This window comes from Vespula pensylvanica, chromosome 5, assembly GCF_014466175.1.
Source record: "Vespula pensylvanica isolate Volc-1 chromosome 5, ASM1446617v1, whole genome shotgun sequence".
Classification (NCBI taxonomy): domain Eukaryota; kingdom Metazoa; phylum Arthropoda; class Insecta; order Hymenoptera; family Vespidae; genus Vespula; species Vespula pensylvanica.
The window spans coordinates 2,605,417-2,618,911 of NC_057689.1; the positions used below are offsets into that span (position 1 = coordinate 2,605,417).

General features: G+C 31.7%; 1 long non-coding RNA gene across 1 annotated transcript in view; it reads left to right on the forward strand.

Annotated features, from left to right (window-relative positions):
* Positions 1–13,495, forward strand: part of LOC122629469 — an 86,935-nt gene that overhangs the window by 8,246 nt on the left and 65,194 nt on the right. The window contains exon 2 of the long non-coding RNA XR_006327270.1: positions 9,537–9,623. This is a non-coding gene — a long non-coding RNA (uncharacterized LOC122629469). The remainder of the gene's footprint in view (positions 1–9,536; positions 9,624–13,495) is intronic.

Below are 13,495 nucleotides of genomic sequence, written 5' to 3' on the forward strand. Positions count from 1 at the left end.
AAAAAAAAAGAAAGAAAAGAAATGTTAGTATCCTAATAAATCGTTAAAACTCGATAGGAGATTAAAAATCGTAAGAACACTATCTCGTTTTACGATACTATCTCGAACGTAGCACGTTTAAAGCACGGCAATCGATCGTGCCAGAAATGAAATTATAAAGTTATATTTCTGTGCTCGCGCCGAGAGTATCCCGGAGGCTTCGTTTCCTCGACATCCAGAGCCTCCTGTGTATGCCTTGGCAGTTGAAATAACTTTGCTGGATCCCTTCTCGAAAGAGGGAGAGAGATAGAGAGAGAAAGTTACAGAAACGAGATAGTTCTTGAAAACTTTTCTTCGATTTCTTTTTACGTCTTTCTCTTTTCTTCTATAAATGTGTGTGTGTGTGTGTCTGTTTGTCGAATTACCTAATAAGTCGACAGCAACAATATCTTGTTTATTTTTACGATAAAAACAAACTTTTTTTTTCCCCCATTAGAAGGATGTATATTATCGGTAGAGCCAGAAGTTTTTACACAAGCTGATTTTAAAAGTTAATCGTTCGCACTTTAAAGAATAATTTTTCTTTTATTCAGATAATAAAAGTAAAAGATATGTATTTAGGAACTTTTGATTCTGATTCTTGCGTGAATATAAAAAGAGAGAAAGAAGGGGAAAAAGAAAGAAAGAAAGAAAGAAAGAAAGAAAGGAAAAAGAACGAAGGGTCGATGTCAAAAGGTTTTATGAGTGATTTTAAAAATCGATTACGTATTCTACTTAATTTTCTTTTCCACGGATTATAAAGCAAAGAACGAATTGTAGAAAGTTTCCGTGTTCTAATCCACTGCGCAAGTACGAAAGGAATTATGTAAAGAAAAAAGAGAAGAAAAGAAAAAGAAAAAAAGAAAAATGAATAAAAAGAAAATAATGGCTGGATCAAAAGATTTTATAATTGACTTTGAAAACGTCAATTATTCCTATCAGGAGACTAATTTAAGACTAATTTTCTTCCATTCAGATTCAGAAACCGCAAAAGTACTTTGAGAACTTTTGGGCTCTGACACTTTGCATAAATATGAAGAGAATTGTCTCCAAAAAAAAAAAAAAAAGAAAAATAATAAAGGGCGAAGGGTCAAAGCATCGTGCGAAGATTTCACGATCGACTTCGAGAACGATAATTATTCTTATTTCACGAGACGTTTAAACATAAAAAAAATTAATGAATTATAATTTTCTTCTATTCGAATTACGATAATAAAAAAATACAAGAAGCGCGGAATCTCTTTCGAAGTAATTTTTCATTCTAACTCGGTATAAATTCGAAAACAATTATACAAAAAAAAAAAAAAATCGAAGGTAAAAAAAAAACAACAACTATTTAATATAATCTCGATCCGATGAAATTAACAATGGTGACATACGTTCTATAACCGCAAGTGTCCGTCAAGATTAACCGGAAATTCTATCGATGTCGCGGTACGATCGATGAAACGAGATCGTTCGAGAGAGAGAGAGAGATAGAGAGAGAGAAATCGGAAGCTGAGGTAGTCGCGTGATAATCGTTCTACAAATTCCGTTAAGGTTTCTCTCTCTGTCTCTATCTCTATTTCTGTCTCTGTCTCTCTCAGTCATTCGAAGAGTCAAATTTATCTTTGGAATGTCCAGAACCTTGCCCTTTCGAAATCCTGGATGGAACTTCTCCATAGCGTCGTTAGGGTTGCTTTAAATCCTTCGAATTGAACTAATATCTCTCTATTTCTATCTCTCTCACATACACACACATATATACTCTCTCTCTCTCTCTCTCTCTCTTTCTCTGTCTCTCTCTCTCTCTCTCTTTCTCTCTCTCTTTCTAATTATATCAACTAACGATTCAATTCTATTTAAAGATAAAAAATTTTCAAGATCGAATGCGTTTGCTAACGAATATATTTCGCTTCGTTTTTTAAAAGCACCGTAAAAAAAAAAAAATATATTGTCTAAATAACGAAATAATAATATCGTACTAACAATATTTCTTTAATTATCTTAGCTAACGATTCACCAATCTCGACGAAATTCCAAGATCGAACGCGTTCTCTGTTGAATAGATTTTCTTTCGCAATTAAAACCTTCTTAAAATAATATTATGAAAATAATAATACCGAGCTAACAATCTCTATCTTTATCTATCTCTATCTCTCTATCTCTCTTTCTCTCTCTCTCTATCTCTCTTTCTCTCTCTCTCTCTCTCTCTCTCTTTTTAATTATTTCAATTAAACGATTTACCGATCTCGAGATATGAGATTCTAAAATCTAATACGTTCTATCCAGCGTATAATCAAATATATTTTCTTTCGTAATTAAAAAGATTTTAAAATAACATTATGTAAATAATAAAATAATAATATCGAGCTAACGATCTTCCTCTCTCTCTCTCTCTCTCTCTCTCTCTCTCTCTCTCTCTCTCTCTCTCTTTCTAATTATCTCATCTAATGGATTCACCGATCTCGAGATAAAAGATTCTAAAATCTAACTAACGTATAATCAAATGCATTGTCTTTCGTAATTAACAATAACCCGATATTAAATGTGATATTCTGTAAATAATCAAATAATAATAATAATAATAATAATAATAATAATGGAAAGGATTTTACAATTAATTCGAGCCGTCGAGCAAGCACCAGGTGTTATTTAATTCTTATAGTCGATTCGTTTGCGACTTCGCTCGCGAAGAAAACTTCATTTACGAAGCGAAAGACTGGGAAGGGACTATATACGATTCTAAACGACTACAACACAACATCCACGGCATAAATTATTCGTCGAACAGAGTTATCGGTCCTCGATCACTCTAGTAACCCCTGCTACCCTTCCTTCTACGTACTTACTTCTTTTGAAATCAATAGCACGACGGTAATTATCTTGAAATCCTCTGAGACTGGTGGTGCTTAAAAGATATTTTATAAAAAAAAAAAAAAAATAAAAAGAAACGAAACAAGAGAAGTAAGAAAATGGAAAGAAGGATGAGAAGAAAAGGAAAAGAAATTTATCTCCTTTATATATAATATCATCTATAAATAGATAATGTAATATGATTATTATATTATCTATGAATAGATAATATAATATCTTGTATAAATATATAATCTATATAATTATTTTTCGATATCTAATATTTTAAGAAATAATTTTGATATTTATCTAAATGAACGTTATATAAATTGATTATTCGTATTCTCTCTTATAATTTATCTTCTTGGATATTATTGACGTTCGAAATGGCGACAATAATAATTCGCAACGAAGTAACGCCGACGAGACTGTCTAACAAAGGGGTTAAGGATGCTCCTGACAAATGATCGATAAAAGTGTGCGAAAGAGTATAGTAATAGTATAATAGTAGTTTTATATATATATATATATATATATATATATATATATATCATAGTAGCTTATGGTATGAGATCTAATGATTATTATATACTTCGCTAACGCTCGTAAACAAACGAAGATACGAGAGATAACGATAAAAAGTAGTAAGGACTAACGATTTATTTTTTAGATCCTTGATCATGAACATTTTTATCCACCTAGTGTGTTAAAGCGTCTGATTACTATAATGATATGTCCTTTAGTGACGTTTATACATTTTTAAAAATAATTCTTATAAATCGAATACATTATGATAACGTTATTATATATATTGCATGTTGATTGATTGATTGCTACAGTGGTATTTGTTTAAAACCAGATTATTATATAAATAAAACACGTAATTTTTTTAATTTCAGAAAAATTTTTACTATATCATTCACATAATATCTCGTAAATATTATAATTATACTTTACAACAAAACCATATTGAAATTATAAAATATGAATAATATATAAATATTAAGATTGATCGTTACGATAACTTCGATTAATTTTTTTAACTCCTTTGTTTTTTCTTTTCTATATTTTTAATAACAAAATTCGAATCTCCGTTGAGAGATGTGGAAAGATCGAAGAAACTCGATAAATTAATCGAATATCTTTCTTTTTTTTTTTTTGCAATTGTTTGAATCCATTTAGAATTTTGAATCTTCTCGTTTTAAATTAAACCTGGCAAGTTGTAACTACGATCGATTTCTAAAGTACCACAGAATATCGACTGTTACGAGGAAGTCCTTTGTAATTATCCTATCGAAACGGCTTACCCGTTTATCGAGAGATTGCTTCAACGCTTCTCTACACACCGTCTTGTAGAAACCGAGACTATGCACCGGAGACTATGCGTGCCTGTCAAGATGCACTTAGCGATATCCTAGAAATGCAACAAACGTTCTGCATCGTTCGATATCAAAGGAGTAACCTTCTCTTTCATTATAGCATCTTCTCTTTTCGTTATATCTCGAAACTTTGCGCTTAATTTCACGTCGGAAATTGTATTACTATTACCGATTGAAAAAAGAATATTGAAATAAGAAAAAAAGAGCACAAATTAAATTGCAAATTGTTCTTTCAATTCGACGACGCTTATTTTTGAAGACTTTAAAAGGAAGAACGAAATGTAAGAGAGAAAAGAAAAATTATCGATATCGAATTATTAAATCGTAAAAGCTTCTATCGTTATCAATCGTTTATGAAAAATTCAGTTATTAAGATAGAACAAAGATCATTAGTATAAGTTGTTCTATTATTGTTAATCATTACACCGATTGCTGTTAATTATTTTTTGGATAATTAAATCGTAAATTGTTGCTTCGAGCGTTATCGATTATTTTCGGTTTAGATCTTTTCGTTTAACCTAATCTCTCGATAAAACGACCTACAGACGCGCCCACACACACACTCGTACACCCACACACTCATAAACAGACACATGTTTGAAAAAGGTTAAAATGTTGGAATAGAAGACGATGATAAACACCAAGAAAATATTTCATGCGAAATAACAATGATGTATATTTATTACGTGTACCTACGTTACGTATGTATACGTTAGCAGTACTATGGTCGGGAGACATTTTTAAAAGGAAATAAAAGGACATTGCGGAAAGCTAAAAGAAAAAAATAATAAACGGCTCGTCAGAGAGTGATGTTCGCAAAGAAAAAAAAGTAAATGAAGACGAATCACGAAGGGGAATGGTCTAGGTCAAGGAGAACAAACACGAAGAGTGACAGTGGTCGAGAGATCGAGTACCGGAGAGGGAGAGAGACAGAGAATAAAAAGAGAGAGAGAGGGGAAAAGTAACGAAAGAAAAAGAGAAAGAGAAAGAGAAAGTTACAAATTATGAGCTAAAGAAATTTAGAGTTTAACCAATTCGATTCATTTAACATTGTCGATCGCTCTTATCTTTTTCCTGGATTTAAAATCTAAAGGGAGATAAAAGATATGTTTGATATATAATTGTACGCTTTGTATATCTGATGGTAAATGGAAAAACATGAGGAAGAAAAAAAGAACGTTTTAAAGGGGTATAATATTAAAATCATTTTGGAGTTATAAATCATTAAACTTTCTCAAAGAATATTATTTTCCGATAACTCCGACGTGCATATATATATATATATATATTTCATTAATTCAAATATCATTTCTTCGTTGACAATAAAATGTATAAAAAGGATGAGATAATAAGATTTGGATACGCGAAAAAGGAAGTAAGGAAATGAAAGTTTCGAAAGTTTTTGATAGAAATAAAAAGAAAAAGAAAGAGAGAGAATGAAGAGAAGAGAAATCTACTTTCAACCGAACCTTATGGAATAAGAAAAAGTTTGTATTATCCGAAAAGAACCGATATGCTTTCTTTCATTTTGTTTTACGGAGGAGTTGGTGTTATGAAAAATAATATTCTTCCTCACATCCATCCTCCCATAGTCTTTCCCTAAATGGAGAGGTCTATGTAGAAGGAATAAAAAAAAGTGTATAAGAACACACACACGTGCGTGTGTGTGTATATATATATATATATATATATATATATACATAATATCGAAGAGATATTCAAAAAAAAAAAAAAAAAGAAAGAAAAGAAAAAAAAAGAACGAATGTAGATAAATGCTGAGGTGACGTGAATTTATCCGTACGGTCTTCGTACTTCGTCTCATTAACTCGAGAGGAGTTTTTTCTGATTGCCGACGCCAATTTCCTATCGCAAATCCGCCAACAGCAGCAGCAGCAGCAGTAGCAGCTGTTGCAACAACTGCAGTAACAGCAGAAGCAGCACCAGTAGCAGCAGCAGCAGCAGCAGCAGCAGCAGCAGCAGCAGCATCAGCAGCCGTCAAGCAAGCTTACAATTTTCCATGGAAAACGTGGCGAGAGTAAAAAAGAGAAAAAGAAACGAACAAACAGGTAGAGAGAGATAGAGGGTGAGAGAGAGAGAGAGAGAGAGAGAGAGAGAGAGAGAAGGCAAAAGAGAGAGAAAGAAAGAGAATGAGATAGACAAACAAGTAGAGAGAAAAAGATAGAGAGAGAGAGAGAGAAACGAGCTTTAAACCCAAGTTTCTCTTTCTCTCTCTCTCTCTCTCTCTCTCTCTCTCTCTCTCTCTCTCTCTCTCTCTCTATTTCTCTATCTTTCTCTTTCGCTCGCGAGAGAGCGTCGGTTCTTAACTCGGTTTCTATTCCCAGTTTATTCCAATTTATTTTCCGCGAAGACAATCGAATCAGAGGAATAATTAACAAAGTGGAACTCTTCGAAGCGTTCAACGTCGTCGTTCGTCGGGGTCCCTGCAATTTCCCGCGACTACGAGGACGACGACGACGACGACGACGACGACGACGACGACGACGACGACTTAAACGCGAAATTGCACGACTTAGTCTATCCACTTGGCAAAGATTAACTTGATAAGAGCTCCGGCAAAACTTGAGATAAGAAAGAGAGAGATAGAAACGGAGAACTAGAGAAAGAGAAAGAGAGAGAGAGAGAGAAAGAGAGAGAAATGACAAAATTGGATAATGGTTGAGATCGTGATCGGACAGTAGTTAAATCGTCCTCTCCGTTATGGTCAACCATTATTCGATACAAATAAAATTCTCAAAGATTACTTCCGATCGCACGTATCAAAAAAAAAAAAAAAAATAAAAAGAAAGAAAAGGGAAAAGAAAGGAAATTACAAAAAATAAAAAAAAAGATACCTATTCGGAAATACGACAGTGATAGAGATAGAGATAGTGAGAGTGAGAATGAGAATGAGAGTGAGAGAGAGAGAGAGAGAGAGAAAGAAAGACACGGGAAACCATTTCTATCTGCCTCCGTAACAAAATTTACGATCGAATTTATTTTACAAAGGATTCGGCCATTATTCAACATTTCTCTATTCGGCAATTCGTAAAATCCTGTCGTATATATCGGTAAGCGTCGGTTGCAGTAAAATGCATGCGCTCGCGGGGATTTCGACTAAATCGATATATGCATTTATGTATATATCGACTGCGAATAACTTTCGACCGATGAAACGCAAAGGAAACGTGAGGTGTGTGTGTGTCTTTATGTTTGTGTGTGTGGGAGGGGAGAATGTAAGGGTAGAAAAGAAAGGAGGAGAATGTTGAAGGGAAAAAAGAAAACAGAGAGGAGGGTTAATGATGATGGAAAAGTTCAAAGTTTTTCTACGGTGAAAAAAACAAAAAGAACTGTTCCTACGGTTGATTTGAAAAAAAAATTAAAACAAAAAAAGAAATATATACCGATTACCTGCCCCTTTTTCGAGATTTTTTGAACTAATTATTTCCTTTTTTTTTTTTTTTCTTCGCATTGTTGAACGAGCCTAGAGAACTTTTGATCCATCCTGTGTAAAAAAAAAAAAAAAAAAAAGAAAAAGAAGGAAGAAAGAAAGAAAAAGTAAAAGAAAGGTAAAAGAAGAAAAAAATTGGATACTAAAACTCGTGGGATGAACTCGTAGCATAGTTTTCGATTGGATGAAATCATTAATTAATTGTAAAAGAGAGAGAGAGAGAGAGAGAGAGAGAGAGAGAGAGAGAGAGAGAGAGAGAAGTGCGTGTGTACGAATGGAAAGAAGTTCGCGTAAAAATATATTATCGATCGAAAAATATCGTCTTGGTGAGTTCATAGAGTATGCTTAGCGTACACTGGGTACATAGTTTTTTCTTTTTAATACTAGACAAGCTTAAGATAAACTGCCGGGGGTTAGTTAACGACGAAATTAAAAGAATGTTTTTTCCTTCGGAGGTAACTTTATATCTAAGTACTTAAAGCAAGCAATGTCCGCCGCTTGGAGCTTTTAAATAATGTTATTAATCAAGTATTCATTAGGAGGATCAGACGCGAAGAAATGGTTTTAAGTAACGCGACAACACTCCAAAGAGGATTATGAGAACTTCGAAAGATGATCAACGTAAAAAGAATTTTCACAAATTAGTCTTTTTCGATTTAAAATAAAAAATCGATCGATCGATTTTATAAATGATGATAAATTAGAATGAATAAAAATGTATAAGGAGAATAAAGAAATTAGGATATTCTATCTGCGATTTTTTTTCTTTCTTTTTTTTTTTTTTTTTTTACGAATGACTACTCCATTTTTTTCTTTCAAAAGTAACGACTCTACTAGAATTTTTTCTTATGTATATATATATATAATGTGTATGTGTGTGTGTGTGTGTGTATATATATATATAATAAGAATATAAAATAAATATAATAAATATAAAAATAAAAAATATACATATTTTTTTCATATATATATATATATATATATATATATATATATATATTCTTTACTATGTGCACGATAGGAAAATATTAAAAAACGCGTATAAAATAATAATAATTAATTCATATGGAAATATTTATAACAAATAATTATAATCAGAACGTTTAAAGAGAAGACTCTATATTCTGATCTAATGAATAAATACAATTAATGAGTAAATCTCCGAGGAAATTTACTCGTGGTCAATGAATGCTCTACTACTAATTAGTTACGACCAATCACTCGTGCCGATTCAGACCTTTCGTCCTTGGCATGATTGAGTGATCGCAGGAACTTAAAATTTGTTCACTTACTACTTCAGAAGTTCTGCGATGGCTCTAAAACACTCGTTCGCGAATTAGGTCGAAATTGAGGATGAATGATTCCTAGTTGGTTGAAAATGAAGTAGATCGACATCTACGTTGATCGAGATACTCTTCATTGATTACACTGACTCTAATTCTCGATAATTATTTGTTGACGAACGATCACTGAATTTACTTCGCGAAACTATTATTTTTTTTTATAAATACAGTCTGTGGGACTATTAAAAAAACGAAATACTTTGCGAACAAACACTGACTCTAACGACTGCATTGCACGCAATCGATGCAAAAAAAATCACTTTTTGTTGTTTAAATCGCGAAACGTGTACGAACAAACACTGCTTCAATTTCGCGAATTTATCGTTTTTATTTTTTCAACGTTCCGATTTCATCATCGAATTTTCGTACGATTGCAATGATTTTCTAAAACGGAAAAATAAAAATGTAATTATTAGTATCGCCGTTACAATAAGAAATTTGCTAAATTATTCAAAAAATGTGTGATGTAGAAATATATTATACTTATTTTATGTATTTCGTTATTATTTGCAGGAAAGACGTAATGAGAGATACATCGATGTTCACACGTCAGAGTGAACAAAGGAGAACTCAGCTGATAATCGTCAAAGTCGATCAAAGGTTTGTCTTTGTTAATGTTATATTATGTAGCTAACGCCGAATTCAACTCGAATTCAAAATTTAAGTCTAATAGAAAATAAATAAAAATTATTTTATATTCAATGGTTACTCCAAGCCGTATTATGTTTCATCGAATTTATTTATCGTTTAAATATTAGTTTATTTAATTCCGCGTACATTGATATCGTTTAAATAAATCTTAAATTATCGAAAAGTATTAATTTAGTTTAGAAAGTGAGAGCTTCGATGCTCTCTCGTCGAAATGTAAAAGAAAACTGACTCGACGATCGTCAAAGTCAATCAAAAGTTTATTAATGTTGACATCTCGCGTAGTCAATGACCTCGAGATGAAAATCTTTAAGTATTGAAATTTCTAATTAAAATTATTTTAAGTTTCTCGCGCGTTACGATCTTCGTAATGTTTAAACGAATGTACTATTGTTTAAATATTTTTTTTTTAACTCGTTAATAAATAGATCTTAAATTACCGAAAAGTATTAATTTTAAAGTTATCACTTTTAGTAAAAGAGAGCTTCGATGTTTACTCGTCGGAATGCAAAAGAGTACTGATTCGATAACCATCAAAGTCAGTCGAGCGGTCATTTTTATTGTCTTTAGTTGACAATTGAAAATTTGGAATTTAAACGCACCGAAGTATCGAGTTATCGAATTAAAAGTATCAAATTTAACGAGTTTTACGAGCTATATGATTTGTTTGAATAAATGTATTATTTTTTAATTATTAGTTTATTAAAATCTACGCTCATCCTATATCGTTTGAATTATTACGATACTTACCGAATCATCGAAAGTATCAAATATTTTAATTCTTTTATTTGCAAAGAAAATATTTAGACGTTTACACGTCGAAATATACAAGGATAATAACTCGATAACTTTCAAAATCATTTGCGCGTTATATAAGCAGAGAATTATTCCGCTTTCGAAATTTTTATTTATCGAAATATTCATTGAAAATTATTTTATATTAAACGCTTGTTACGAGCTATCTAATGTTTAAGTGAACATATTATTTTTTAATTAAGTAGATAGTTATACTTCACGTACATTGGACGTTATTTAAATAATTATAAAACAATCTCTAATACGACTTTAATTTTATTCGCGCGCGCGCGTGTGTGTATATGTGTGAGAGAGAGAGAGAGAGAGAGAGAGAGAGAAAGAGAGCTTCGACCTTTATTCGTCGAAATACAAAAATATTCTAACCGTATAAAAATCAAAATCGATCGAGCTATTAGGTCTTTTTTACAAAACGATCGCAAAATCATGATTTAACTCTATCGAAATATCAACAATTGAAATGATTTTTCTAATGATACGTTTTACCTTTTATAAAACGTTTAAACAAATCTACCATTGTTTCAAATAATCATTTAATTGTATTACGTATACAGATATGTATTACATATCAATTAATTACGAATAACGACGTGAGAAATTTTATACCTGTATCAATTGAAATACGAAAGATAGATAACTGGCAATTTACAATCGTATACAATCTTGTAGTAGATCTCGAAGGATTCGTCGAATATCGATCGAAATCTCGACGTCGCTAAATAAATTTTCTCGTTTATCCTTCTTCTCCTATCGACTTCACTCTCGTACTTTTCGAAAAACAATATATCCTATATAAGCAAAAAGAATTTTGTCGGACCATTCGTGAAATTGAAGAAACGTTACGAACAGAGTGTTTCTTTTCCCTTTCGATGGATATATTTTTTTTCGTATAAACAGTGGGGTCAGGTGGATGGTAAAGGGAAAAAAAAAACAAAAAAAAAAAACAAAAAACAAAAATTACGAAAAATAAAGAGAGAAAGAGAAAGAATGATCGGAAGAGTCAAATCTGATGTTAAATTTCATTCGGATTATATTAAAGCGTAATCGAATGTTGAATTAACATAGCAATTGTTCTAATGTGAGTTACCATGTACCTCCTACCAACCTGGCAAAGACATTTCGACTTCCTTACATTCTTACTTCTTAGTCTTCCCAGCATTGTAAAGTCGAGAAAATGTTAACAATAATAGATCACGTAGGAAGTATGCTACGAGCTAGGAATCGCGTCTTCGTGAACAAGTTTCTCTCTCTCTCTCTCTCTCTTTCTCTCTCTCTCTCTCTCTCTCTCTCTCTGTCTTTCTTACTCTTAGTGTATCTCTATCTCTCTTCCTCTTCCTCTGTACTTTGAGTTACACCCCGGACCGTTCTTGCTAACGTATTCACTGAGTTTCGTGCTTTAGACGAGTTTAGCATGCCGCACAGGTTGTACCCAATGGAGAAACGTTTCTGATCTTTCTCTCTCTCTCTCTCTCTCTCTTTCTCTCTCTTGTTCTCTTTCTATCTCTATTTCTATCTCTTTTCAATCTATATATTTCATAACATAGTATATACACACACACCTCTCTAGTTTTCTTCTCAAGTAATATCTTTGCAATCAAGAATTATGGAAAACTTGAATCTTCATTCGTTAAAAAGTCAAGAGAAAGATATAAGACGAGTATCCCGACGTTTCGTCGAAAAGTTTTGTCATAAAAATTAAGGATTACAAAAAAATCGAGGAAAGCGTACGATTCGTGAATATAAAACGCAAACCACGAACGAACCATTCGTTCGGCGATCGATTCGCGGTCAGCTGGAAAATTGATTTCTTTTTCTTTTTCTTTTTCTTTTTCTTTCTCTTTTTTTTTGTGTGTTCCTTTTCTTCTCTTTTTTCTTTTCTCTTCCGCAATTTCCAAACGCGTCTATTCCAATTTACAGATTCGCTTGCTTGCTTTTTTCCAAATGATAACGAAACCACAGATAGTGGTATCTCTGATGATGAATCGAAATTAGAAAATTTTATATCACTTCGATATTATTCATTTTCTACCGAATAAAATGATTCTTGATGTAATACGATGAAAAGCAACGAAGGACGTAGAGATCGTTAATTTATGCATTATATACTTCGATAAATATAATATAAATATTATGTATATATATATAAATATATATATGTAATATTTATATATATATATATTTAATAATAAATATTATATAAATATAATTATACATTAGTACTTTAATAAATATAATTATAGATACTTCAATTAAAAAAAAAAGAAACTAATGAGACCAACGAGCTAATGATAACGAGCAATAGAATAAATATTATAGATCCAAAAAAGACAAATTAAAAAACAGTAATACCAATCAATCAAGCAACGCCCATAATATTACTTATAATATCCATTACCGTGTTCTCCCTCATTCAAAAAAAAAGAAAAAAAAAAAGAAAAAAATAAGCGTTAAATATTAATTAAAAAAAAAAAGAAAAGTTCTAACGACACGTCCCTTTCACACTTCATGAGTAGAAGTAGGAGGAAAAAGAGATGTTTCTCTAATCAAGGTATCACGTGTGATACAGATGCGAAAGGATTGTGAAAGGATCGTAAAAGTAAAAAAAGAGAGAAAAAAGAAAAAAGGAGAAAGAAGAAAAAGAAAGCAAAAGCAAAAAAAAAGAAAGAGAGAGAGAGAGAGAGAGAAAGACAGAGACAGAAAAGAAAAAAGAAAAGCCTATTGTTCTAATCGTTCCTTCAGGCAACAGTTAGATAGATATAGATCGTTGGAATGAGTTTGTAGGACAGCAAAGAGAGCTCTTTTCTTTCTTGAAATACCGCGACTGGAGGGAAAATACATGATATATGTATGATATGTGTAGATATATATATATATACAACATACATATATACATACATATATATATGTTTGTGTATATATATATATATATATATATATATATCATGATGAGGTAGAAGAAAACGATGAGACGTACTACTTAATGTGAATACCTACATACATACATACATACA